At 39.6% G+C, this 27,456-nt stretch overlaps 1 protein-coding gene and 1 long non-coding RNA gene across 43 annotated transcripts in view; one reads left to right on the top strand and one right to left on the bottom strand.

Moving 5' to 3' along the window:
• The window catches only part of ZBTB20 (zinc finger and BTB domain containing 20), a 522,330-nt gene that overhangs the window by 278,767 nt on the left and 216,107 nt on the right, over positions 1-27,456 (top strand). For 33 of the 41 annotated variants that reach the window (XR_005267038.2, XR_011812419.1, XR_005267045.2 and 30 more), the window contains one exon: positions 12,597-12,679. The exons of 6 other annotated variants lie outside the window; for them this stretch is intronic. The gene's annotated coding sequence lies outside the window, so the exon portion shown is untranslated. Of the gene's footprint in view, positions 1-12,596; positions 12,680-13,847; positions 15,287-27,456 lie in introns of those variants that run through there. 2 more of the 41 variants (XR_011812423.1, XR_011812422.1) reach the window with 1 other exon arrangement.
• On the bottom strand, positions 1,525-25,534 carry LOC106017358 (uncharacterized). 2 transcript variants are annotated; one of them, XR_005267051.2, is made up of 4 exons: positions 25,058-25,534; positions 18,303-18,391; positions 6,806-6,880; positions 1,525-3,786 (listed from the first exon to the last, which is right to left on the bottom strand). It is a non-coding gene; the product is annotated as an uncharacterized lncRNA (long non-coding RNA). The 2 variants fall into 2 exon arrangements; XR_011812437.1 differs by lacking the exons at positions 1,525-3,786; positions 6,806-6,880 and adding an exon at positions 15,409-17,628.

Raw genomic sequence — 27,456 nt, forward strand, 5'->3', positions numbered from 1 at the left:
TGCAGACTTAGCTCAGTCTTTGAAATGAAGTAATCCTAGCTCTGAAAATGCCAAATTAAACTGTGATTCAGAATTCCCCTTAATTGTTAGCAACTTCGTATACAGAAAAAGCTGCGCTCTACTGGGGTTTTCCTTCATTCAGCTTTAGTCTGAACTTCATTTCCTATCTTCTTCCTGTTGTCATGGGGCAAACTGAAAGACCAAAACTGGTGCATAAGAAAATAATATGGCTCTCATCTAAACTTTGGAGCAAAGGTCTGTGTGGACCCCTCCCACTTCTTGGATTTCCTTATGTGTATGCTCTTGAGAAATTGCATTTAAAATATATACAGGAAATTAAGCCTAACTGAGAAGATTATACCTTGTAAATATTTTCTTCTGTATATTTTGATAGAACAGCATGGGCGTGGAGGGCAGGGGTGTGGATTTTATAAATGTTTTTATGCTTTCATAATGCAGCCCATAATCCATTTTAGACTGTTCTTCTTAAACAAAGACATTCAGATTTGCTATAGAGGTTAGCAAATAATGAAACAGTACCACTGAATTGCGATGTTAACACCCCAAAGCAGCCAATCCAAGTGGGATAGCATGCACCCTGTTTTCTTGGGTCAATTTCTGATTTTTTTTTTCTGCTTCTGTACAGCAGTTTTAAAGGTTACTTCTTGTGTCCTTTACAGTTGTCATTTTCCATACTGCAAGGAAGAGTGCACTGTGGAAAGGATCTGTTGTGGAAACATCAGGTGCAAAGACACAGCTTACCTATCGTCTGTGACATATTGTCTTATAAAGTCAAACAGGAATCTCTATCTCTTGCAGTCGGGTATTAGAGATTAGGCAATGAGTCCAAACCAACAAGGAGCCAGAGGGCAGATTGCACATCTGACTGTGAAAGTCATCATCAGGCCAAGTACTCAATCAGGCCAGTTGGAAAAGCATCTTGTTTCTCAGAGGTAGGGCTGGATTTATGTTCTGCCCAGCACACTCATTTAGAGAGAGAGGATTAGATAGCCCATAATATCACTGCTAAGACTCTTGAACACAAAGGGGTTACCAGTGCTTCATGCTGCGCTCACTCTCCCAGGGTGGCAAGTGTGTGGATGAGGTAGGGACGTGGATACAGTCTCCAGTACCCCTAGACCAGCTGAATTATTCCAGCAAAGTAGCCTGGACCTCAGTAGAACACGTTCTCCACTGACTCCCAGAGGTTTGTGTTCTGGCGGTCACCGAATCAGAGGAATTATGCCTCCTGTGATCTCTTTCTCAAACAATGCTCCTACGTCCCTCTCCCTCATGATTTAACAGCTGTCTTACAGTTGCGGTTCTTACAGCTACCTTTATTAGATCTCCAGCTAGCCCTATGGCCTCTTTCATCTTCCTTTCCCAGGGCCCTGGACAGATTCCTACCAACTTGCCGTTGCTTTGTATCTGCCCTCGGATCACTGGTGCTGCTGTTCTGACAGCCTACCCAAATCCTTCTTTGCTTAGAGGAAATAATAACTCTCATTCAGTTGCTTTCTTAGCATTTATTGTGACATCCAAAGACAAATGCAAACTCATCTCTAGAATCATTATTCTCTTTGAAGAACAACGGATTGTCAGGGGAGGCATTTTTTTGTGTGGATTCACTTAGAAGTTCTGTCCCCCAGTGTGGTTCTCCAGCTGCCCCTGTCATATCCTCAGTTGTTGTTTATCCAACTTTTAATAATTTCCTTTTCATGCTAGAAAGGCCCACATAATTTTCTCTGTGTGTGCATGTATTTGTATTTACTTCATGTTTTTTTATTTCTTTAAATTCATAACATACAAAATATATAGAAAAAGACATCCATTGCACTAGATACACGCATTATGCATGCATAAATTTTATATATATATTGGCCTGAATTTCATAAAATGTCTAGGGATTTTGTGTGCCTACGTTTTCAGTGCACTGTTGCAGTCTTTAAGGTATCTCTTAATCACCTCACATCATGACTAATTCTTGGAAGAAACGTACTGGTATGTGAATAGCTAGGCTATGCCCTACTTCTATGTAGAGACGAGTGGAGGGAATACTTCTTTGTGCTACTGAAAGAGATGAAGACTGTGGATATTGCTTCACTTCATCAAAAGAAATAATATCACTTATGTTACCAGCAGTGTTGCTCTCTGCACCTGGGCATCGGCTATTTATATTTTTTTTGGATCACCAAAGGTACTTAGAGGTTCCTGTTTAATACTGCGGTGGCTTTGATTAGTGGACTCTGATTTTGACTAATCTCCATTTCATCTGAAAATGGGAAATCAAGCCTGGCCTGAAACCAGCCCAAGGTGGCATGAAAATCCCTAGCTTAATTTGCTCTATTAACATAAGCTTTCACCTAAAAGTGTTAAGATGAGATCAGCACAAGGCTTGCCATTACAGCAGTGTGCACAAATATGAGGGTGGAAAATTGCTCAGAGAAACTGTCATTCAAGTTCTCAGGGTAATGTAGGAATGTTGTTTATTCTCCTCTGAATAACAACTGCACCCTTACCTGTAGCAAAAGAAATTGAAAGAAGCAGCAGGGAGAATATCCTTCCAGCCATGACTTTGGGTTTGACAGTCTCCAGTGATATTAACGTTTATGTGTTGGCTAGCTTTCTAAAGGAAGGCCATCACCTTTTTTTTTTGCAACATTACTGGTTAGAGTAGAGGGAAGAGGAAGAAGGGGACGAAAATCATGAGGGGATGTTAGAAAGTGCAGCGTTCGTCTTACAGGAGTGAGTAGGATTTTCATTGAGATCTTTTTTTTCAGTTCTGTGTCCTTTTAAAGAAAATGAATATCAACTTGCAGAATGCGTTTGAGAGAGAAACTGGAGGGTTACGTTGTCAGATACCAACCTGAAACACGTAAGCCCTGGGCTCTTACCCTTGCTTTGCCACAGCTCTCCCGGCTTACCCTGGGGAAGCCAGTTTGGGCATAACAGCTCTTTCTGCCTCCCAGGGAGGCTGGGCGAAGAGGCATTGTAGCTCAAGTGAAGCTGTGACATAATGGTGACAGTGGCCTTCCAAGAGGTTGATAGAGATACCAAGGTTTGATAAGATGAATGGGATTAATCAAACTGAAGGTACAAAGCAGGGAACTGTGCTGGGAAATGCTTCCTTTTATAAGGATCTGTGCCACTCGTGTACCTGGCTGCAAGCTGCTCATAGCTTTTCCTTCTGCATTTCTTTCAAAATTTACACAGTGAAAGTATTGAAGGTTTTCTGTCCTGCATTAAAACAAGGGAAATCTATATATTCTATTTCTAAAATAAGAATTTTACAGGCATGAAGGACATCCATTCTATGTTACATAAACATAGGTACTTTTTGCTTCCTTTTCTTCCTTTTCCCATGTTTATGCCATACAAAGAAATTATTAAAGCAAGTACAGTTATAGGCATTTTATCTCTAATCTGCACAACATTTTAAAACCTTTTCTCACTTCCCAGCACATATAACTACTACTTTAAAGGCAAAGAGAAGTTCTGTGGCTGGGAGCTGAGGAATATGAAAGGTTTAGTAGCCTTCCTGTGAGAGGAATATGATAATGTTCACTGACAGAGGAACTACGAGGAACAATTATCCCAAGCTGTGTCTTTCAGACAATGCTGTCAGATTTTCCACTTCCATGAGCACAGCTGGGCATGTGGTGCCAGGGTGAGAAATTCCACAGTGGCTGGAAGCGGAGTGTGCTGGGTGCAGGGCTGGCCTTCGGTGATGGAGGTCAGGAGCAGAAACTGGAGAGGAAAGGAGGATGACTTTCTCCAGCTTTGAGACTGTAATTTGGAAAAAAAAAAAAAAAAGTTTGGTAGTGTAAGGAAGGAATCTTTCAAAGATGTTCCTTCCCAGACTGCTGCTCCTACGAGTTTTGTCTCTGGGTTCAGGTTCTTAACATATCTGTACTGCCTTTACAAGATATATCCCACCTACTTCCAGCTGTCTTTGGTCTTGGGCAAATTTGTATCTTACATATAAGTCTGCTGAAATGTTTGGGGTTTTGTTGTTTGTTTATCGTTTGGTTTCTTCCGTGCAATTGGTACTTTACATGTTTTTGTTTGTTTTGTTAATTTTGTTTTATTTTTAGTTTGTTTGCTTTTTAATTATGTAACATGCCCAAGGTTAGCTAATTGAATGTGGGAGCTCTGCAGGATGAGGAAGTGATCCAGGTCAAACTCCAGTTCAAACCTGAGATCTGTTTGGATGCAGAGTTTCAGTCCCACCTGGTTTACTTGGCTCAGCCAGCAATTTTGACTCCATTTCTGACTTTTGTATATGTATAGCAGTGTGTGCGTTAGGTAAGCTTCAAGCTGATAAGTTTGGTTTCCTACGGGGAAACAAAGAGGTGAAGAGATTCCAAACAAGCAACAGTGGAGGTGGTTAACTTGGGATCTGCAAGTGCTTCAAGTGCTATAGATTGCTTCTCATATACACATCACGTTTTGCTTTATGTGGTGTTTGAAGTATTAAATGGTACAGCCGTATGTTACATCTCCTGATTTGATCAGTGCGTGCTGCTCTCAGTAACTTTTCAGGATTCTAGCTTTTTAAGAATGTTTTGCTAAATGCTTGAGTTAGATAATCTTTGGGACTCCTCTTAGATTACCATCTTAAATTATCATATAGATTGCTTGTTACATCAGATTACCTTGACTTTTGCCTACTGCTTTGCCTTCGTGCTTGCAAGGAATGGTCTCTTTTCTCATTCTTTGTGTGAGTTGTTTCATAGAGATGTTCCCTGGCCTACCTTTTTAATGTTTTCTAATTTCTCCGTTGAAAACTTGGGAATTCTGGATAATTCCCTAGTCAGTCAGACAGCTCAAATAATGGACCCCCAAATGTAGGCTGTTAATTATTTTTCAGTGCAATGGCAATGTAATGTGTGACAATGGAGCTTTTTGGTAACAAGCAAAATCATTTTGGACATGCTGAAGACTAGAGTGATTAGCACTTAAATAACACCACGCTTCTGAGGATATCAAAACACTTCATAGCATTTAATGAAGGAGGCCTTCCCTCTGTACCCAAAGGATATACTTCACTACTACTAGCTGTCTTCATAGGGAAGAGAGAAAACTGGTTCAGGGAGAGGTGAGGGACTAGGCAAAATTATAATTAGCAGCTGTGTCGTCTGATCAGGGTCTCAAACTCAGACCAAAAGGCGCTGTGTTTTGGTCCTTTGCATGCACCCTACAGGGGCCCGTTGTCAGCAGAGAAGTCCCGTGGGAACTACAGCATTGCTGAGGCTCTCCACAACCAGACAAAAAGGTTGCTCCATGGGGAGAAGAGCCTGCCAGCAGCTGGTGAGGTGATGAAAGAGAGAAAGGAGAACAAGAATGCCAATAGACTAAATCATTCCGATTCTATAAGGAGGAAATTCTTCACTGTGAGGGTGGTGAGGCCCTGGCACAGGCTGCCCAGAGAAGCTGTGGATGCCCCATCCCTGGAGGTGCTCAAGGCCAGGCTGGATGGGGCTTTGGGCAGCCTGGGCTGGTGGGAGGTGTCCCTGCCCATGGCAGGGGGGTTGGAACTGGATGGGCTTTAAGGTCCATTCCAACCCAAACCATTCTGTGCTTCTAAAAAAAAATGGATAGCTGATTATGGAGGGAGAGCGTGGATGAGTGCTAGAAATGAGTGAAAAAGCAGGCGAAAGTAAAGGACTGTGTGGATGAGAGGGTGAACTACTGAATACGTGAGCCCAAATCATCTTGGGCAAAGGAGAGAAAGATGTGGAATACTAGCATATATTTGCTTTCAGCTACTGGAACATAGAAACTCATTTTGTTTCCCATGTAAAGAGCACTGTCAAGCCGAGCATCTAGTAATTAATGCTCAGCTTTGAAAAATAAAGCTGTCTGCATGTATTTTGCAACACCTTTGAACTGGACACATGTAATAAATATCACCATGAGATGTCCTAACAGGATTATTTTAGGATAATGGTCAATTTGAAATTTTTAGCCTTTATGTGGCAGGGGATGAGGCCATTAGCTCATGGTTGCTCTGGCTAATCTTTCTAGCAATGTGGTGGTTTGTTTTGTTTGTTTGTTTTTTACTTTGCCTTCAGCGCTATCTTTAAATCACTGTACTAGGGATTTGTTTTTAGGAGAGAACTTCCTAGGCATAGAAGTACGGGACTAAATTTGCTCTCTGGACATTAACATAACTCCTTCAAGTGCACCATCTCTGGAAGTGCTCAAGGGCAGGTTGGATGGGGCTTTGGGCAACCTGGTCTAGTGGGAAGCGTCCCTGCCCATGGTAGGGGAGTTGGAACTGGATGAGCTTTAAGGTCTTTTCCAACCCAGACCATTCTCTGATTCTGTGACAAAGAGGACATGGAGAGATATACCTGTGTATGAGTCTCGGGATTGACTTTGCTGTACTAGACAAGTTACCTTTTAAATTCTGCTTTTAAGAATCGTCTGTGAGGCAGGTATCTTCAGCCATACATGTGTGTGACATTTAAAAATTATATTATTTGGAAAATACCATCACTGGTACAATTTATTTATTCACTTCGTAAACATACCTACTGTTGAGAAGGGTCTGTGTGATGATTAATGAGACAATTATACACATTAATATCAGAGTAATCAGACCTCGTACTTTTAAAATAGCAACAAAAGATACAAATAAATTTTTGAAAAACATTGTGCTGTCTGTAGTTGTCACTAGTTGGTTTAGCTGAGATGTATGTAATGATAGCTGGACTTCATAGTACTGAAGCACTGTCTCTTAAGACATATCTTGCACGTGACAAATTAAGAAAATGAAACACCAACGATTTGAAAGACTTACCGAAGCCATAAAGCAAATGCTGACACTCAGGCAAGGCCACCAGTTCTGAATAGGTACAACATGAAAAGTCCGTAACTGAAAAAAAAAAATATATATATATATCTCCTGATGATGTTATGGTGAAAAATTAACATTTTATCAGAGAATCAGAGGTTATCAGGGAATTCCAATGATTTTATAATAAACTGGTTATCACCAAACGAATACATATTCAAGTCCCACTGCTCTAGTCAGCCAGCAAGAATATCTCTGAAAGCTCATGTATTTATTAGGTAAAACACATTTTCAGGCAGAACAGCAAGGTGTTTCTTTAATTCTTCCTGTCATAGGAAGGTGGTCCTTGGCCTAATTTCACATTGTCTCTGCACTACCCAGCTGATTAACCTTGAACATCTCATTTAAATTTGAATATTGGGCTGCACCACCATTTTCAAAGATGGCTTTAGTGCATGTCCATTGCTTCTTAATGGCTTCTGAGAGGCCTTTTGGTTGTACATTTTGTTATTTGTACATATTATTTTCACTCTTATTACAGTTCTCTTTTCAAGCAGTAGACAGAGCTGACTCACTGCTGCTGACTCCATGACCTGCTTCCCATTTCATCCTCTACCTGCTTAAAAAGTTTAGTAGTTGGTGGTTTAATCTCCTGGGACTAATGTCTGAGCAGTGGACCATTAAAAAGCAAAACAAAAGGTAAAAATCCTTTTGGCTTGCGTGGCAGGAGCTCTGAGGGTGCAAGTAAACACCCACTTTGCTGATCATTGAACCTAGGGAACTGAAGAAAGAGAAGGAATGTCTTTCTAAGCAAAAAGACCTACTGGCAACTTGAAAACCACCTCTTCCTTGCTGTATTAGCAGATAGGCACAGAAGTGAAAAATAGCTTTGTTTGTTCTTCATGTAAAATACATTGAAATATCAGGAAGATACCAAGTAGCTTAGTGAGGAGTGAGCAGTGCAGGCATATCTATATATCTAATATATATATATATTTGGTTTTATCATTGACTCACACGTGTGACTTTGATCATTTAATCTCTCTGTCTCAGTTTTCCCCGGTATTTAGTGAAGGCTGCAAAAATGCATACTGCAGTTTTTGATGTTGCAGTTGATTTCCGTAGATTCCAAGAGATGCAACAGTGCTTTAGGTACTGTGCGCCCATTCTGGAAATGCAGCATATGCTTCAACAACTTCCAGTTTAACTAAACTGTGACTGGTAGAAACTTCATTATGTTAACTTTCCCCATCAAAACCGAATCTCTGTTTTAAGCCTCTGTGAACTCTGTGAAGTAGCAGCACATTTCTGGATATCCGAAAAGGCTCAGATATACTTGAATGAATTTATTAATGAAGTATTCCCTCACAGCAAACAGTAAAAAAATAAAAAAATAAACTCCCGTAATTAAACGGTGAAGAAGTAATACTTCTCACCTTCCCTTTAGAGAAAGTGAAAATAAGCACTGTACAATGCTAGATAGTTTTCTCTAAAATTAAAGTTTTATTGCTGTTGAATCCTTGCAAGTCTTATATTAACAAAACCATATGTTTTATTTTCTTAAATGTTAATATAGTTTTTTGTTTGCATTTAAATGTTCTCCTGGAGTGTTTATACCACTTCGAAGAAAGAGTATCGTTCACACATGAAAATCTGTAAATGAAACCAACTTGAAATAGAAGTAAAGCTAGCACATCTGTTTTAATATCTCAGAAAGTAAACCAGCTGTGTGTATATAATATATACACGCTAGTAGTAGATGTTAAATTAGATTTTAAGAATTTGTTTCAGCTTAATAGCCTAAAATGTTATTAGTAACATAGATAAGGAAATTACTTAATAAAAAATATATGATTTTTAACCTGACAGTGTCCCTCTTAATTAAGTTATGAGATCCTTAGATGAATGATGTTATAAAAGTGCAGTGTGTAGCTTCTATTATTTATAACAGAATGCCAAAGAGCTAGCTCAAACCGATTAAAGCAAGGAAAATCTCATTGAAACTTGCCATTCTGACTAAGTGAATGGTGAATATTTCTAGAGAATTCATACAGCTTTAGCATCTCAAATATAGCAACCATCTAGCACCTTTTGATGCAAGAATTAAACATGTTGGGAAAATAATGATGATACTATTAAATTAATAAAAAGTATGGTCTTGGCAGATTCTGGGATGTGAGCAAAAATACAAGTATTTAAATTGTGATGAAATTTAAATTAGAAGTCTGGATATCCTCACCTGTCTTACAATGTCAGCTTTGCACTGATTTTTTTATTACTATTTTTAATACAAACTTTAAATATTCCTATTAGGCAGGTAACTTATCTCCCCTACTACAGACCAGTATGGGGCTTGTTTCTTCCTGCCCTAAGCTGGTTGTCCACCCTTCAGCACACTGAGCGTTGTAGACCTTCAAGCCTTTAATCCACGTCTCCTAATAATGACAGCAAAAATTTGGAGTTTCAGCACTTCATGTTTGACTCTGTTGCAGGGTTGAGGAGGGTTGGTGTGTGATCCACAGCAGGGCTGTGCTGGCACAGGGCACTGCTGAATCATTTCCGTCCTTCATGGTGGGGGAGAAGTGATTTGGCAGGGACCACGGAGGTCAAGACTAGCAACTCACCCAGGATCCCAGCTGCAAGCTCCATTTTTTCTGCCCAGTTGTGCAGTAAAACAGCAGGACCCTTAAGAGAGTTTGTGATCTCCAACCTCTCAGCTGCTTTTGGAAATCCCCTACCTCATCGCTTTCTTTATCTGTAATAAGTGTCTTTTAGCTCTATAGAGATCAGGTGTGGCACACAGCTTTAAGGACAGGAAGGATCTTGACGTAAGAGAATTAAGAGGGTAAATATTCATTTTGTTGGTGTTTAACTTATCATTAGTGAACTTTTACCTCTGCTCACTTATTGTAGCAATTAGGTACCTTGGAAATTAAATTATCTACAATTTAAGCAAATAAGAAAGCTGAAATCTAAGCTATGTTGAAGTCAATGTGGTAGTGTTTTTTTGTTGTTTGTTTTTTCCTTCTTTCTGGTGCCATGATTTCATCCTAAATATCTAAGTCATTGAGGTAGGGTTGATTAGTATATCTTACTTTCTCTTACCAGTGCTTACCACTCTCTTGAGGGCTATAAAAATAACTTATTATATGGAATTTAAATCAAAATATATGCTGTACAAGCAGATTTTAGAGAACTTGTATTTGAAATGTTTCTTTTCCTAGTCTGCTTTCAGAAAACTCCTAAGCAGCACAAATAATGAAGCACTTCATTTTAAAGGCTTGATTCTAGGAATATGGCTGAAGGACTCAAAAGACAGAATTTCTAAGCACATGTTCAAGGAAATACATGCTACATCTTAACATGATTATCATTTTAAGCCAGTTTCCTATAGTAGTTCAAGCTCTAACCCGTAGAACTGATAGAATATAATCAAGTCTTATGATGATCATGCTTGGCATGGAAAATGAATGTATGCAAGGCTTCAGCTTAGATTAACCATGCGCCACAGATGCATTCATGAGCCCGTTTCCTGTTTTGCTTTATAAGCACCCCCAATCCAATCCTTTAGAGACATTTTTATCTGCTAATAAGCATAATTACAGTCATTCCTGCTGTCATTTATAAAATTATAAGACATTTATTTAGTCAGTTGTGGTGTTGAAGGCTGCTAAGTTTCCCTGACCAGGGAAGTTCTGCCGAATTCCTTGAGAAGTCACTGGCAAACCTGGTCTGGCAGCCCTCTCTCTGCTAGATCATTAGGCTGTGATGAACCACTGACTGCACAGAGCTTTCCACAAGATAGGCAAGAATTTCAGGTTCTCACCTCTGTCCGCTTTGTGCCATTTATTATTGCATAGAGAGGATCTAATTTTCTGAATCTGAAGGGTGTGAATCTAGACCAGCTGCCCTGACACCTGAGGGGTTCGGCGGTGTGCATTTCTGCAGGCCCAAGGCCTTTAAAACCAGTGGGGAGGAGGGTGTAAATTTGGCTGTATGCTGAGAGTTTTCAGGGGCACTGCAGAGGAGGGGAAATGCTCTGACCCAACTCCACTTTAAATGGCATATCTTGAGTGACTTCAAGGTAAGGAGGCTGTCCTGTAGGCCTTCTGCTGCTCAACACAGCTCGTGGTGCTACGCCTAACTTCAGCCATCATTTCCCCAGTTGAGAAGCTCCTTTGGCATGCTTTTAAAATGCAAGTAATCCACACGATTTAGAAATCTAATGTTATTTTCCAGGACAACAATGTTTCCTTTGGACACTCATGACAGCAAATAGAATGTGTCACTTATATTTATAACCCCTTCATCTTTCTGTAGGTATCCAAATGCTTGCCTCAGATAGTGAACAGATTTTACTCTTAGTAGCTACACAGACAATAAATTGCAGTTGTCTTCTTAGGCATTGGACATCGGCAAGTCAGTGATATGAATATCTAACCGATCACTTCTTGTGTGAAGGAAACTTAGGCCTCATGTGTTTAAAGTCACACACACACAGTCACACACAGAATTGTAGAGGTTGAAAGGGACCTCAAGAGATCATCGGGTCCAACCCCCCTGCCAAAGCAGGTTCCCTACAGCAGGTTGCCCAGGTAGGCATCCAGACAGGCCTTGAATATCTCCAGAGAAGGAGACTCCATAACCCCCCTGGGCAGCCTGTTCCAGTGCTCTGTCATTCCTACCGTGAAGAAGTTCTTTTTCCTGTAGTCCTGCTTACTACTCAATATACTACCACAAAGTCCACAAGAAGCAGGGTGGTCAGATGACAGGTCACCTGAACAAATCAAGAGTCTGGACTTTGATTATGTACACTGATGTTATATACAAAGCATCTGATACGCTTCCGTGGGCCCCACACCCTGTAACAAGAGTTTGGCATATCTTTTTAAATCAGTAGGAGTTTTGTCATTGACTTGAATTTAAATTGTGAAAAGGCTCTTGTTTTGAGGAAAGATATCTAAAAGTTCCAGAATAAGCACATCTGTTAGCCAGACGTCACTTCAAAAACCTAACTCTAGTAGAAAGTTTTAAAGGCTTTGTGGAAAATAATGGACCGCTCTGGGGAACTGCGGAATATTCAGATTAATCATCTAGACAGAAGTTTGTGAGTCTAGGGACTGTTCAGTATAGAAATGCTGAAGTCACTAGCAAAATGTTATGGTAGGTCACTCAGTTCTACTAAAAAGGAATATCGTCCTTTTAACTTGTGAAATCCTGCTGTCTATCTAAAGGTGGGTCAGAGTAGAATAGTTCAGAGACAGCACTGATAAAAACTGTGACTGTTACTAATTTCACCCTCACTGATATTTGTTCCATACAACTGCTGTTTCCTCTTCCTAATTCACATTATAGTTGAGGATTTTTTTTTTGTTTATCCACATGAATAGACAAGCTCATGAAATGGTCTCAAGCAGCAAACGGCTTTGGAAGCCAGACAAAGTGAACTAATCTCCAGTTTATAAACGTATTGCGATGCTGAAAGAGCAAATGCTTCAGCAAGCAACTTTAAAGAGGAGTTGGGGTGTGGAGTTTCTGAAGGAAAGAAGTTGGAGGTGACAGAGTACAATAAGGCCAGAGTACAATGACAGCCTGACTAGAGAAATTTGATTATATAAAGAGGGATAATAGATGAATCAACTAGAAAAACAGACACCAGAGAGAGCAGACAGAATACAAGAAAAGAAGCATTTGACCATAGGAAAATAAAATGAAGAGAACTTAGCAGTTTCCTACTAGCTAGCCTTTGAAACTGAATGGAGTATGTGAGATTTTTAAAATATCGTTTGTTTCTTAGACTGCTGGAGAAAGGACACTGCAAGGGACGAAGTGACTCTGCTATCACACAGCTCAAACTGCTTCAAAGGTCTGCCCAGTGTGGTAAGTGGCGCAAAGCACTTTGTGATCTCTGGATGAAAGTCTCGATAGTAAGTCCAAAATTTTTTTTCAAAGGGCAAGTCCAGCAGTCCTTAGCCCCAATTCAGGCAAAACTGCCATTGTTTCATACATGAGCGTCTGGAAAACAGAGGATACAGGGGCATTGAGCCAACTGTTCTTTTTTTTTTTTTTCTCTCTCTCTTTTTTGACTTTATTGTAGAAAAGGCTGAAAGACTTTTCAGGGTGGAGGACATTGTGAGAAAGGGAGGGGGCCACCCGCTGGTAATGCGAGGCTGAGCGTGTTCTCCACCACTCTGTCCACCTGCCCTCAATTTGCCTTATATTTTGCATCATTCAGTTGAGGCCAATCTTTCAGCCAGATAAAAAGGACTTTGCAGAAAGTTATGGGCAAACAGTCTGAATGGAAACTGTTCTGCAAACTTAATTACAGTGTTTGCTGTTAAATGCAAACTAGTAACAGCACACTGGGATTAGCTGAGTGTTCAGCAGAGAGAGTCCAGGTACAAATGCTTTAGTTATATGGATCTGAATTTGAATTAGACACCTTTCAGCATCTTAAAAGAAACTGTCTCACCTGTGGTTCAGGTTGTATCCCTCCTTTTTTTCTTTTCTCTCTCTCTCTTTTTTTTTTTTTTTTTTTCCCCTTCATTACATGTGTGTACAATAAAATCACAGTCAAAGCAAAGCAAACAGCTATGTTTGGTTCTCCTTAGGGCTATATTGAAATCAGTGAAGCATCTTCATGATCTATTGTTCTTAAAAATGTACACGCTGAGTCACTCCCTCAGCATCATCTTCTTGCAGTTCAGGGTAGGATTTCACCTCAGGTTTCAGTGATTGTTTTGGAGTCTGGGGAGTGATTGTGGATGCGTTCCTTTTGCTTGGGAGTAAGATTTCCTGCTACCATTAACCTTTGCAATCGCTGACTAGTAACAAAGAGACTTATTTGGGTGCCACTCTTTTCAGGTGTTGAAGTTACTGCTAGTTTGAAAGGACTGAGCAGAATGCTGAGTGCGTTGCAGAGAGAGGCTTCACACTGTGCTGCACAGGCAGGCTTAGCTTGGGCAAACTCTCCCTGGAGTCAGTTGAGGTTTTCCCTAAGTGAGAAATGAGTTAAAAAACTGAGGCAAGATTCTGATCTTTTACCCAGGCACAACTCCAGCAACTTTGGAAGAGTTACTTTTGACTTACAGCATTGTAACATGGATCAGAGTCTGGACTACAATAAGGACTTCAGCATTTGGCCCCACTTCTGTGTAGGCTTTTATTAATTTATATATTCTTTAAAAAATGGACAATTACATTGACTTTAATAACCCTTACCTCAAAGTTCACTTTAAAGAAAACTAATAAGGCTTTTTATTTAAAGGAAAAAAAAAAAAAAAACTAAAAATAAAAGTTTAGCTATGGTCAGCCAGGGTGGGAAATTCCATTGTGGCTGCAAGCCCATGGCAGGTAGAGTGGAATTTAATGAAGGAAACTGCTGTGTTTTTGTGTCTTTCTGTATGTTTTTCCTTTAAAACCAAGAGCTGGGCAGGCTTCCCATTTGACCTGATGTGACCCAAGCAAATTGCTTCTTATATAAAAACAACTGCAGACTTGGAGAATGTGAAAATGCACTGTATCCTTTTTCCAACTCAGGGAAAATGAAAGCCTGAGAAACAGGACGGCCCTGTCAATACTCGTTGAGCAAAACTATCACTCAAACCCGATAAAGAGAGATTAGAACAGGCTTCCTTATGCCAGAGGGATTCATTATAAGTTAGATCTCTTTATGTGTTGTGTGGTTTTTGTTGTGTGTTTTTTCTTTTTTTTTAAACAGACACACTTACCGTCAGTAAGGGAAAAATCCATTTTTCAAATAATGTTTTTTCTCTGTGTGAAGGGAGCAGGAAAGGAGCACTTGTAAAGGAGGACAGAGAAGGAAAGAGGGGAAAAAAGGGTTTTAACTAACACATCCGAACTAAAGAAAGAAATTGATAATGGTTAAGATGTAGGCAAAAAGCCCAGCTTTTAGCTTTTGCTGTAACTTGGGAGAGCACAGGCGCAGGGATTCAGGGTGTGTCTGCTGATATTGTATTCAGATGTGTTGCCTTGGCATGTGTACTGACGGATTTATTTAAAAAACAAAGCAAAAAAAAAAGCATTGTGTGCTCGTGAAATGACTTCATAAAATCCTTCCCTTTATGAATTATTTTGATCACAGGGCTTGTTGTTTAAATTTCTAAAGTACGGCGCTTTTTTTTTTTTAATTGCCTTCTTTTCAGAACTGTCTGTTCTCAAGTTGGCACCTTTCGCATAACAGCATGCGGAGATTAAAGGAGAGGAGAGGGAGGGGAGCTGGGGGGGGGCTCTCATCAGACCAAGGGGGTGACACAGCGCATAAATCAAACGAACGTCTTCTGAGGGTCACTGCTGAAATGAGCCTTGAGCTCTCAGCCCCTCATCTGCTGCATGGGCAGGTACAATCTTCAGTGGAGAGAAGAGCAAATACTCAAAATGTCGCGTGCTGCCATGTTGCAGAAGGCAGAATAGGCTCCTGGTTGCTCTGTGTTGCTTAAAATGGAGGTGAAGGGCTTCTCACCCAGGGAACAAAGATGCTGTGAACCAAGCCTGGTCCAGTGGGGCCTGCCTTTCTGAAAAATGGATTTTGCTTGTGCTCAGTGAGCCTTCTGCCTGGTGGTTGGGGTCTTTTCATGCTTGTGAATATACTCTGTAAGCACTGCAGGATTGCGTGCTAAAGGGGCAGATGTTCAGAAGGAGGCTATTTGGACGGTTTTGCTCTAAATATTGTGTTAAGGACCTGCAAAGTCAAGATCCACCACCGTCATCATACAAATCCTGTATTTATCCAAAAGTTGCAACAGTATTTTCAGCCTTGGCATGAAAGTCAGAAGGTTTTCCTGGATTAAGGCTCCGTACTAGGGATCAGGAGAGTTGGTAGTCACTCGCTGTTTCTTCTTTTTGTTTGCTGGGGAACATTCACAAGCTCTCTAGTATTTTGTTGCTGTTATTTGGTAGGGTCTGAAGTACGATGGTGCTTGGGACTACCCTCCAAGACTATTCCTGCTTGTGTAAAGGAGGAAGTTAGGGTAGCCCTTACCTGAAAAGTAGTGTGAGCTTTTTATTCTAGCATTGTGTTCAAAGCATTAGGATTTATGTGGTAAGCTGTATTTTCTGTCAGGAATGCTTGTCTTTTCAGAAGGTCGCATGCAGAACCATGAGCCTGGTATTCATCTGAGGACAGGAATAATAGTTTTGTGTTATGTGTATTGATTTATTTGGTCCTCCTCTCATTGCATTGTCTGCTAGGCAGGGAGATCACAGCTGCACATATAAATGTGTGTAGTATCATGGCAAACAATGATTTAGGGTTCTAGATTATGATGCAGAAGATGCTGATTTCCATGTAAGCAAAGAAACCTTGTTTGGCTTGCTGGACATGATATTAGAGCAAAATACATTTTACTTTTTGCTGCATGGAATTTTTCTGTTAGTAGCAGAGCTTCCAGCTCCTGGCAGATTTGCTTTTAACTGTGTACAGGAAAGTTTCCAAAAAGAGACAAAGAGTGGAAACCCTATTATCTTATTCAAGAGAATTTGTCTCTCAGTTTAGAGACACTTTGTTCCCAGAAACTCTTTTCCATAGCCTAATATATCTTAATTCTCATATAGACGAATATGGCTGTACATAGATTTTTTTTTTTTGTTTGTTTACTTCAGGACCTTTCCTTGTACAGATTAGATACCTCTCTCATTTTCAAAACTGTACTTTGGGTTTCTGGAGATGAGTGCCATTCAACTAGCTTTCCTTGAAGGCAGGTCTTCTTGACCCTTAGTTAGGAGAGTCTATTATGTTTGACATGATGGACTTTGTGTAGAACTATGCTGATCTAAGTGTGCCTTTTTACTTCCTGTGCATAAACATTAGTACCACTTCACGTATCTTCTGTTCTGGGCTGGACACTGAAGCCATCTAATTTTCAGTGTATATTAATCCATTCATCCAGGAACAGCTGACTGTATAACGAGACTGAATTATTTTTTTTGTAAATATGATTTTCTGCTGCTTGTGCATAAGGTTATAGTAATCCACTCCAGTTTTAGGTTAGTCTTACTGTTTCTCGTGAGTGCTTAGAACAGCATCGAACAGCATCTATAATGACAGGTTGCTTTTTTTTTAATTTTAATTTTTATTTTTACAGGGCAAAGCACTTAGCACAGTGATGAGAGCAGTTTAAGTACGTAGATGTCTTTCTGAGAAGGGAAGTGCAGTGCTGTAAGGTGTCTGCATTTTTGGCAATGGACTTTTCAACTGTTTTGAATTCTGGTGAAAGGCCTAAGGAACCTCCTAAGCAGAGTTCAAAGGGCGTTTGGTGGCTCATGGAAAAAATCCTGTTGCATGTCAGTTCTCCCAGTCTGGGCAGAATGTCACAGGACATGTCATCATGCGTCATCTGTTATTCTAGTTAGATAAATTCTCAGCTGCTTTTTTTGCCCATACTCTTTTATTGATTTCAGAGGGAGTTTTGTCCAAGCTAAGAAGTGAATAATGTTTCAGGATTCAACATTGGATTTTTATGTTCCTGGTCTTGACCAAGTATGTGAGCAGATTGCTGAAAGTCAGGACAAAATGAAGATATTACTGCATGAAAAGCAGAGGAAGAAATTTCTCATTTAGAAATCCAAATTACGGTGTCAGCAGGAGTTGTTCAGTCTGTTTAGAATATTTCCAATTTGTCCTATCCACGCCCAGAGCTTCCTCTGGCTTCAGTGCCATTATTCTTACAGCTGCAGGAACTTTCCCAATAAACCTGCATCGAAGACCATTTAGCTACATGGGAATGTTTCCAGTAATGTCCGTGTGCCCTGCTCTGGGCTGCACATATATGTGCTTCTGAACTGAGTACTACTGGAGAGACTCTATTCTCCTGTTTGAAAGATAAGAAACAAATTAAATTCTCTGATCAATAGTTCAGTTTTGATGTCAAAAGTAGTGACAAAAGTGAAAGCTATTGATAGGAATTATAAAAATAATATGATGGGTACTGCAATTTGTAATACATAAAGGCTCAGAAAAGAAATTTATTTCTTACTGAATTTGAGAATGTCACTGATTTGGGGATATCTCGTTTCTACTGGGAACTGCATTTGTAAATATTGCAATATTTACACTACATACATATTTTACTTTATATACTTGTTATATTTTTAAGAACAGTGACAGTAATATAAAAACTGGTAATAGTATCTTGAATTTTTATAGGTTTCTTCACCTGAAAAATTTATAAAGGACCTTATAAACATAGTTCTTGCTCTTGTGAATACTTACCACTACTTACTAAATTTTAAGTGTGTGAGTAGTCCTGTAAAGCTAAAAATTCAGGGGAATAGCTAACCAGATGTAAGCTGAGTATGTGTATACATGTTTTTGTAATCAGAGTTTTGCATTTTTAAAGAAACTGCACAAAAATCTTATCATTTACTTTAAAAAAAAATACTTTTGGAATAAGACGAGAACATTATTCACTAACTTACGACAGAAATGCATAAAACTTCACTGTTGATACTGCAAAATGGACTTGAAAGAGAAAATTATATTTACCCAACAATTTGGAATGTGGCAAGCACACTGCAGTTCTTTTTCTCTTTTCCTTGTCTCATGCGCAAAGACTTGCAGGATTTCAGTTCAGTCTACAGTGAAAATAAATAGGATACCTCACTCAAGAAGAACCTACGTCATTTGCTTAAGAATGCATATAAAGCATTTGACAGGGTTGAGTGGTATTTTATTTGGTTAAATTAGGGTTTGAGGTATGTGCAGTTTAAACTCCTTCCCTTTCTGAGAATGATAAAAGACAGGAATGCTATAATCGTCTGGTTATATGAGGCCAGAACAGGTGCAGGATATGGAAGAATGAATGCTCTTTCCCCTCACATCTGTTCTCTGATGAACTATTTAATTCTTCTTGCAGGAATCTGTTAAAAGCTTTTCTAAGGCTTCCCTGTAGGCAGGCAGTTCACTGCAGCACCCTACATGCAGCACCTTCTGATGCACGGGAAGTAACATATGCACATGTCCTTTCCATTTCTCAATGTGGAATGAGAAAAACAGGAATGTATGCTTAGAAATCCTCTCTGTACCTTCCTTCTGGGTACAGCAGAGGTTGAACTGACTGAAGAGTAGCATCATGATCCATTTCTGCTGGTGGGAATAACATTGATTTCTTTTGTGTTTAAAACAACGGTTAGAACTGGCTTGCTTTACAGAAACTGTTTGAACTGGATTACTCATACAGAAATGTATGAGGATCTGTCAATTTTTATGGTGTTTTTTTTTTCAATATCCAAATAAATTATAAGTGAAAGCAAAAACTCATAAATGTTTAATTTGAAATTGTTTCTGCTTCTGAATCAAGACAACTTGAGTTTATCGGACTAGATGTCCTCTTGTTGGGAAAATAAGCTGTGCTACATTCCTTATTTCTTTGTTTCTTTGTGATAGGTCTGCCCAGATGTTTGAGCTTTTGGAAATGATGTTTGAGTTTTTGAAACCCAGAGCCATATTCTATTCTTAGTACAGATTTCTTCATAATACTTCTGCTAATTTTAATGGGATCCATACATAAATCCATTTTGTAGATGCAGAGGAAGGGATCTTGAATGTTTTATTCTTCCCATCTGTGTATTGGGAATGCTATCTGATGAGGAGAACGAAAAGAGTGCCAGTTTACAGCAGAAAAGTATTAGAGGAATTCCCACCACACACCTCTCCTGCAGTGAAACAGAAGTATATGCTTACAGAAGAAGACTGTGAAGTTTGGTGTGAGCTTGGGTTTCAACTTCCTCCAAGCCTTGACGTGCTGGAATCCAGCATTTGAGTCCAGATCATTGCTATTTGACGGTCCAAGTCTCAGCTATGTGTAAAAAAATCCTGCTTAACCTTGGAAACTTGAAAGTCAGAATTTTAGTTTTTTTCTCTAAAATAACTGAAGATAAATGGACCCTATCAGAAGGTGATTTATTCTGCTTGGGTAGACCTCTTATGATGGGACAAATTTCTCTTTAAAGGCACCCTGGTACCACAGAAAGCATTTAAACAGAAGATACTAGGCTGCAGTAAGTCATGAAACAGTTCAGTTAGGTATTCACAGATTGCAGAGCAGTTTTTCCATAGAATATTGCTATATGTTTACAGCTGGGCTTGTGTTTTGTCACCACTTAGTGATACTTATGTTTTGGCTTACTAGTTTTACCAGCCTAGTTTAACCCCACCTGCAGGTATAATGAGTATACATTATGAGTCCACAAACTATATATGAATCCACAAACTTTTTAAAATCACTGATGGGAAAGAGGATGTCCTAGGAAGATATCACAAGAGGTTTGCTTTCTTTTAATATCTTTTTATACCATTCCTTCTAGATGCATGCTCTTGGCCTCCATTAGAGTCAGAGGACTGGGCTAAATGGACCATCTATCCCCATGTGTTACCATGTGCTATTCAGGAGACCTTATATACATACATGAATATAAGTATGCATATGCAGCAAGCCTTCCAGTCTCCAAGGTGCAGCGAATAATTATTGTCATCTTGTCCTGTGACATAGTTAGCAGGTCACATGAAGATACTAGTTAAGAACGCAGAGTCTCAATCTCTAGTTGTGCCTCTTACCTACACACACATCCTTCCTGCTTGAACTCTTCAGTATACTTCAGGCTCAACTTGAACTGCCTAGCCCAGTGATGGAAAAGAAACCCTTTTAGATCAGTGTATGGGGCTGTTAGGAGATTAATGTGAGAAGAGGGAATGTAGCTGCCAGTCTTCCTGCTGAGATGGCAGGAGTGCCACTTTCATGCTTTGCAGCTGCTCTTTGTTAAAGCCAGTAGAGAATGAGTTGAGCTTGCTCATGGAGCCCAGGTATGTAGTGCTCCTACCAGTGCCGCCAAATAATCATACATTAGTCACTTCATATTGTGTGTGTTCAAATACATGTAGATGTATGGTATGCATAGTTTATGTATAAATATGTAAAAATATACAAGTGTGCCTACATGCATCCAAGGGAAGCACTGGCATTTAGCTGCTGCGGTTCTAATGGCCTGGGGGCTAAGCCTTGAACATAATTTAAATACCCATAGCAGTCCTTCCTTCTTTTCTGCAAAAGGGCCATGCATGTTACATGCCTTTCATGCAAATTCGGTCTTTCTAGACACTTTTGAACAGTAGGACCAGCACTTTATTTGTCTTAAAGAAACATGAGTGTTCTGAACCAGCACTTTCTATGATAATGAAAGCATGTTTTAAACACAAGAAAGATTTCCAGTGATACAAATTTCTAACAGTGCTGTCTCTGACAGTGATTTCTTATTATGTTCTTAAGTAGATCACATCACTGGTTTTCCACTGTTTTCCCATCTGAATGAGCCATTGCGAGCCTTGATTAATAATTGGAAGGATTGGAAGGATCCTCGCAAATGGAAGCTAGTTGTGAAAATGGGTGAATAAATACATAGATATATATATGGTCTATAGACATTCTGATGAACTTCACCTGAAGCAGCTCAATATCTCTGAGCTTTAAAAAGCATAGGAGATATTAGTAGTATTACATTGAGTTTTGTTCATTAAAAAGATGTTTGAAATGCATTACTCTGTTTAGTTCAGCAAGCATTCACCAGTTAAGTGATGAGTTATGGCCTTTTTATGGGACCAAAGCACAACAGGAGAAAGTATTCTATTTTCCTTTTCCAGTTTTTGCATTGTGACCTGACATTTATGTATATTGCATAAAGCAAATTCTGAGCACTGCAGCTTCAATGACTTGGGAACTGACAAATACTTTTTGTCGTTTTTACTTTCTTATTGTCGTTTTCTAAGAAGTTAAACATACTGTGCTATGCAGCTCTTTCCAGATAGCATAGAAAGGCTTTGATGGAGAGGTTAGAGGAGGCTACACCATAACTGTTTCTGTATGTCCAACTTTTCAGTATAAAAATAATGTGTACCTGAGTATAACAGAAATGGTTGTGTCTGCTTGATTGTATCTTTAGAAGCCTAAAAATCTAAGCTATGAATGATATGATGAACTAAGCATGTAACAAAAAAAAAAAAACTTCCCTTAAATTACTCAGGTCTTTGATTCAAGAGTCACTTTAGTTGAAATGAGTCAGTCTTCCTCTTGCTGGCACTGGGAAATTTAAGAAGAAAAGCAAAAGAATTCCTCCAGCATAACAATACCATCCATTGTAAGTCAGTGCCAGCCGGAGATATCAGGAAGCAAGGAGCTAGGCCAAATCAGCACTTATTTGTTAATTCCAGGAATGTTTCAAATATTTGAGGGCAGTTTCCGGACAGAGTGATGATAGTGGAGGGTTCTGGCATTACAGTTCGTTGGGGCATGATGGATCTTGTCTTTGGATCTGTTCACATTCAGGCACTCATTTCATTGCACTTTAAGTGATTGTCCTTCACACTGTTCCAGCAGGAGTGGCAAAAATCTGAATGGACAAATAAAGCAAACAGCCCATCGTCAGAGCCCCATCTGAAGGCTGAGCTCATTTTTCCTTTCTGTCTTTTTGAAACTTAATTTTACATCAGACCCAGAGGTCAAAATTCAGGCATTGCAGTTCAGGTGTGCTCACCTAGCAGCTACTGTATTGCAGATACTGTATTTTTAGGTCACTTTTAGAGGGAATTCATCTTTATCATTCCTTATTCCCTGGCTGTCCTAGTGCTTCTTCATTGTATTTGTGTTGCAGATTTATCAGGTCTTTTGCAAGTACCTCCACTCACTGTGCAGACATCTATTTTTTCAAGTGGTCCTCTGCCTTCATTACATCTGCTTAACTCACAGTTATTCTGCCATGCCTGGTCTAGTACACATTTCCTTGATCTCTTTTCTGTTTTTTTCTCTCATTCTCACAATTCAAGTAAGTCTCTGACCCTATGAATTGAATGCAGACATAACCAAGTGAAATTCTATGGCTTATATTACTTAGTGGGTAAAACCATGCTACTTGGACAGACTGCTGGAGCAGTAAATCTTGTAGTTTGTTCATTTTGATTCTGTGGATATTTCCTTCTGACCTCTTAGTTGCATCCAGACTTTTGCAAGAGCAACGTTTTATATCTTGATATGCAAAAAAGATGCGTACACAGCAGTGAGTTTCCAATCTTGATAGCATAAATTCACTCCGATTTTTTTTTTTTTTTTTGCTTTAAATCTAAATAAATTAGATTAAATTGCAAGGAAATCTGTAAATTGCAAGGACAAAAACATGGCTGAAAAGAAAAATGTTCATTTCTATTTTGCAGATTATTGTTCTGCAGTCACAGTATTTGAGCACGTCTCAAAAGTTCATTAGGCAATGCAGCTAGTATCTGTCATGAATTTACAGTCTTGTTTGGCTTTTGCTTCTCCTCATCCTGCTTCTGCTTTTCCTCATCCAGCAATGTGATATGGTACCCAACCTGCAAGGTTTTCCATGCTGTTTTGTTAGAGTCACCATGCCTTTTCCAAATCTGTTTCTAGGCTATTAACTTCTTCTGATCTGTCCTGTTTACTCACTTATCTAATTTTTTTCCCCTAATTCAGTGAATGTAGGTCTAGCATGCTTTCTGGAGACACAGGTCTGAATTTCTTTAAAGCAACCTTTCTGCTGTGATATAAGCAATATTCTTTTGTTCTCTTTTAGGCATTCCAGGTGTTAGATTTAGTCTTGTAGTCTTTCAGACCTGAATGAGCAATGTTTATCGTAACCTAGTTCTCTGCTGAGAAAATTGTTTCTTGCTGACTTTTTTTTTTTTTTTTTCTCTGAAGCCTGATGGAATTTGCACCTTGTTCCACAAGGTGGTCAAGAATGACTGTTTCCCAGTTACCAGCCTGGTCTTGTCTTCTCCACTTCTCCCATTTCAACCATCAAGTGTAAAAATAAGGTTAAGATTAACTGTTACCCAACAGCGGTCTACATTGCCAAGCAAGATAACAGAGAAAAACACAGCTTCCTTCAAGTTCACAAAATTGCTTGAGCTGGGAATAATGCAAAACCGCTGAGTTCAATTCCAAGAGGAAGGCTCTTCAGCAAGTTCAGGTTGACCGTAGAGCTAGCCAGAAATGGTGGTTACAGTGAAGCCATTCTGACACAGAAAAGAGTCACGGAAAAAGAAAAAAAATAAATTAAAACTGAGAACAGTTATAGTTTCATATTTTGGGAGTGGTGGGGAAACAATGGATATTCAATAGTAGAGTGTTGGCTCAATAAAATGCAGGGATTCATTCTGAATTTATATGGAGGTCAGTCTCGGCTGGCTTTCTTGTTTCTTAATGTATTAACCGAGCGTGTAAGAAAGAAAAAACACACAACAAGCAGCATTTGCTTTCTGCAAACTTGCAGTGCACCAGCTGTGAGAGGGTATGCATTCCTGGGGACAAGCAGTTTTTATACTCTTTTCTGACAAGCACTGTGTAGTTACATCTTCAATCAGTAAATGTATGTGTTTTTAATATATATATATACACACACACGTACATATATATCATTTAAGTAAATAACTGTGGAAAGGAGGAGAAATAGTTATAAAAATAAGCATTCTGAACAACAAACAGGCTTAGTGTACAACTAAAGGAAACTTGGAAGAAACAGGCCTTCATGAAGGAATAACATTGTTGAAACCATATGTTTTCCATGTACCGGGGAGACTGTTTTAATAGTTTACAAATGCATATAACCACAGAAAGACTAAAATTAGTCAGTGCTTTAAAGGGCTAAAGATTGACACAAGTCATTCCAGTCAGTAAAGCACTTCTTTTCATCCAGATCCAGTGAATAAACTTAAGTGACTGAGCTGAAGGGAGGTGCTGGGGGGGGTGAGGGGGAACATGGTGTGTCTCTGGCTTGGGGGGGGGGCATGGTGTGTCTCCAGCTGCTGCACAGAGCTGTCCAAAACTTTGCACAGCTAATTTGCAGTATCCAGGAGAAGCATTTTCCTCAGGCATTGTGCCTGGTGGGAAGGATGGTGGGCTAGACCACTAGTAACCTGAGTTCTGTCCCTGCTCTGCCACTGGTATGCTACAAGATCTTGAAGAAAGCATTCCTCCTCCTTGTAATAGATGTGCCACCATAAATTATCAAATCCCCCTGTAGTCTAGACTGCTTTGGGAACAGCTGATGAAAGGTGGTGGCTAGGAGTTTTCTTTTGCCAACCCTTTCTGGTGAAGTTTTTTTGAACTTAATAGCCTAAAGCAAAACTCAGGTGAGTCTCTATAGCCTCCAGGGTTTGTGCTGAAGCTGTACAAAACCTTCAGTACTGCACGGTATCATTTTAACAGCTCCAGGGTTACTCTGAGCTAGGCCCACCTTCATTAAAGGGGTTTGTAAATCTCAGCAAATCCTTCATCATCTGATCTGAATTATGAACTGGCAATGAAACCAAGATCTTCTGTTGAGCTGTAAAGGCTTTATCAGTCTGTGTAGGCCTGTCGCCACGAAAGCTTAGCTGTCTTTCAGCAGCGCTCGCATGGCAGCTTCGCTTTGCTGCGTGTCCTGTTCAGTCTTCTGTTCATCCCTAGATGAGCTTCATCCCAGATGGCTTCATCCTTCATCAATTCTGGGCTGTGTATGACAGCTGAGGCATGCGCAGTGATGTCACCCTGTTCTGTGATATCACAGGCTGAATGTGAGCGGGGTTCCTTCCTCCAGGATCCCTTGTTCCCAAATCCAAAGTAAGGGTGTCCTTCCAGCCCACTTAGACATCTTTCTCATCATGACAGCTATTTGCGTTGTGGTTTGAGCTACTTATAGAGAGAACTAAGTTGCCTCTATACAGCCCTTGGTAGGAGCAAGCTTAAGAAAATGTGATTTGTCCAGAAGAAGGGAGGAAAGTGGTTTTGGTCCTCAATAGATAGGCTTGGCACTTTACCAGAAATTTGGACCAGATCCTTTTTTTTTTTTTTTTTGCCATGATGAAAATGCACTAATGCAAACAAACCTGCAAACAGAAAAAATTTTATTAGACCTCCTCCATTACTAGAAATCCTCTCCAGGTCTTTTAGTGTAAAACATGGTCAAAGTGTACCTACGAAAAAGTCTGTCATTGTATTATTTCCTTTAATGAAGTATTCCATTGAGTGTCTGTCAAAAACAGTCACATGGTAAACATTGAATAGGAATTTGAAATGTTAAAGGAATAAAACTCTTCAGGGAATAAATTATTTTTACAAGTGGCCAATATAAAATAATACAGTACAAGTCTCTTAAAGTAGTAATTGATAAAGGAATAAAACTGCTAAAAGAGTATATTTTTCATTCTCTGAAGGAAACCGTGCAATAGCACTCAGCAGTATTTAATCTCCAGGGGCCTCCAGAACAGGCACAGAAGTGCATGTAACTTAAAATTGACAGGAGGGATCTTCCACGAGGTCCGTGCTACCCACTGCCGGCTGTCGACAGCCACATTACAGCAGCAGGCCCGCTCACTCAGCACCACCACTGTTTGCCATTCCCAGGCTTTTTTTCTTTAATCTGGACATTAAGCAGATAATTCCCAAGGCTACATCCCTGTGAAGTGGAAAAACATGATTCTTCCAGCCTGCCATGTGGGGAAACTGAGATACAGAAAGTGTGAAGCCTTGACTGAGGTTGGCCTGTTTGTTCTGACATGTAATATAGTTGTGCAAGGCCTCCATCCGTCCACAGCATTTTAACAACCTTCTTAAACTGTGGTTTCCCTGCATACTACGAAATAGGATTGCCTTTGAGTTACAGCTGTATTGTAACTGGGTCCTTCGGCTTCCTACGGGGTGTACCCAACTCTCCGTATGGAAGCAAAGTATCACATTCATCTTGGTGGCTGCCTAATTAAAGAGCTCTTTCAACGTATTGTAGGGCTCTGTGAGTGGGCTTCAAAGGCTGACCTTACACAGGCAAAAGGAGAGCATCCCAAGGGGGATAAAATTATCCTGCTACGTGGCTAGAGTGCGATTCTCATTTACCTTAGAAATCGGTCTGTCCCAGAAACTTTTGAGACTTTCATTGAGGAAAAGAAGAGAATTTTTTCATTAGGTAGATATATGCAGAGAGATTCTTGCATGAAAAGAGCAGGGAAAAAAAAAAAAAAAAAGTGGGGATTTAGGAGAAGGCATATAAATGACATTTCATATATGCTTGTTATAACTTGGTGGGTCTGTGAGAGACCAAGTGATGTCAGTTCATGCAGGCTTAATCCAGTGATGTCCTCTCCCCGAGTTCTCATCCTGTTTTTCCATCCACTGTTCAGACAATCTGCCCTGCAGCACTTGTTTGTTCTTCTTGAGATTGGTCACACTGAAGCAGTTGTATGGAATTAGTTGTTTGTTTTTTTATTTAATTTTATTTTTAACTGCATCTGTCAGCTAGTTTTTGGTTTGGTGGTGCTTTTTTTCTTTTGCCCCTATTTCTCTTCCCCCAGCCACAAACTCATTCTCCATAAGTTTAATCAGAAATAAAACCAGCTTTTATCTGAATAGTCTCAAACTTGGGTATGTTTTAAAACTGAGTCCTTTTTAATATAAAGTTTACAAAACTACCTTCTGCAGCATTTCTGGTTTTGGTATTCCCTAAAAAAATATTTAAAAAAAAGTGGGAATAACTATGAGGGTTTTTTATTTTTTAATTCCTGCTTAGTTACTTAATTACTTTGCTTAGTTATAGAGAAGATGCAAGAAACTTTGGGTAAAAATAATAGAAGGTAAAGGTGCTTTTGGAAATCAGTAGACTTT

This window comes from Anas platyrhynchos, chromosome 1 (genome assembly GCF_047663525.1).
Source record: "Anas platyrhynchos isolate ZD024472 breed Pekin duck chromosome 1, IASCAAS_PekinDuck_T2T, whole genome shotgun sequence".
NCBI lineage: Eukaryota > Metazoa > Chordata > Aves > Anseriformes > Anatidae > Anas > Anas platyrhynchos.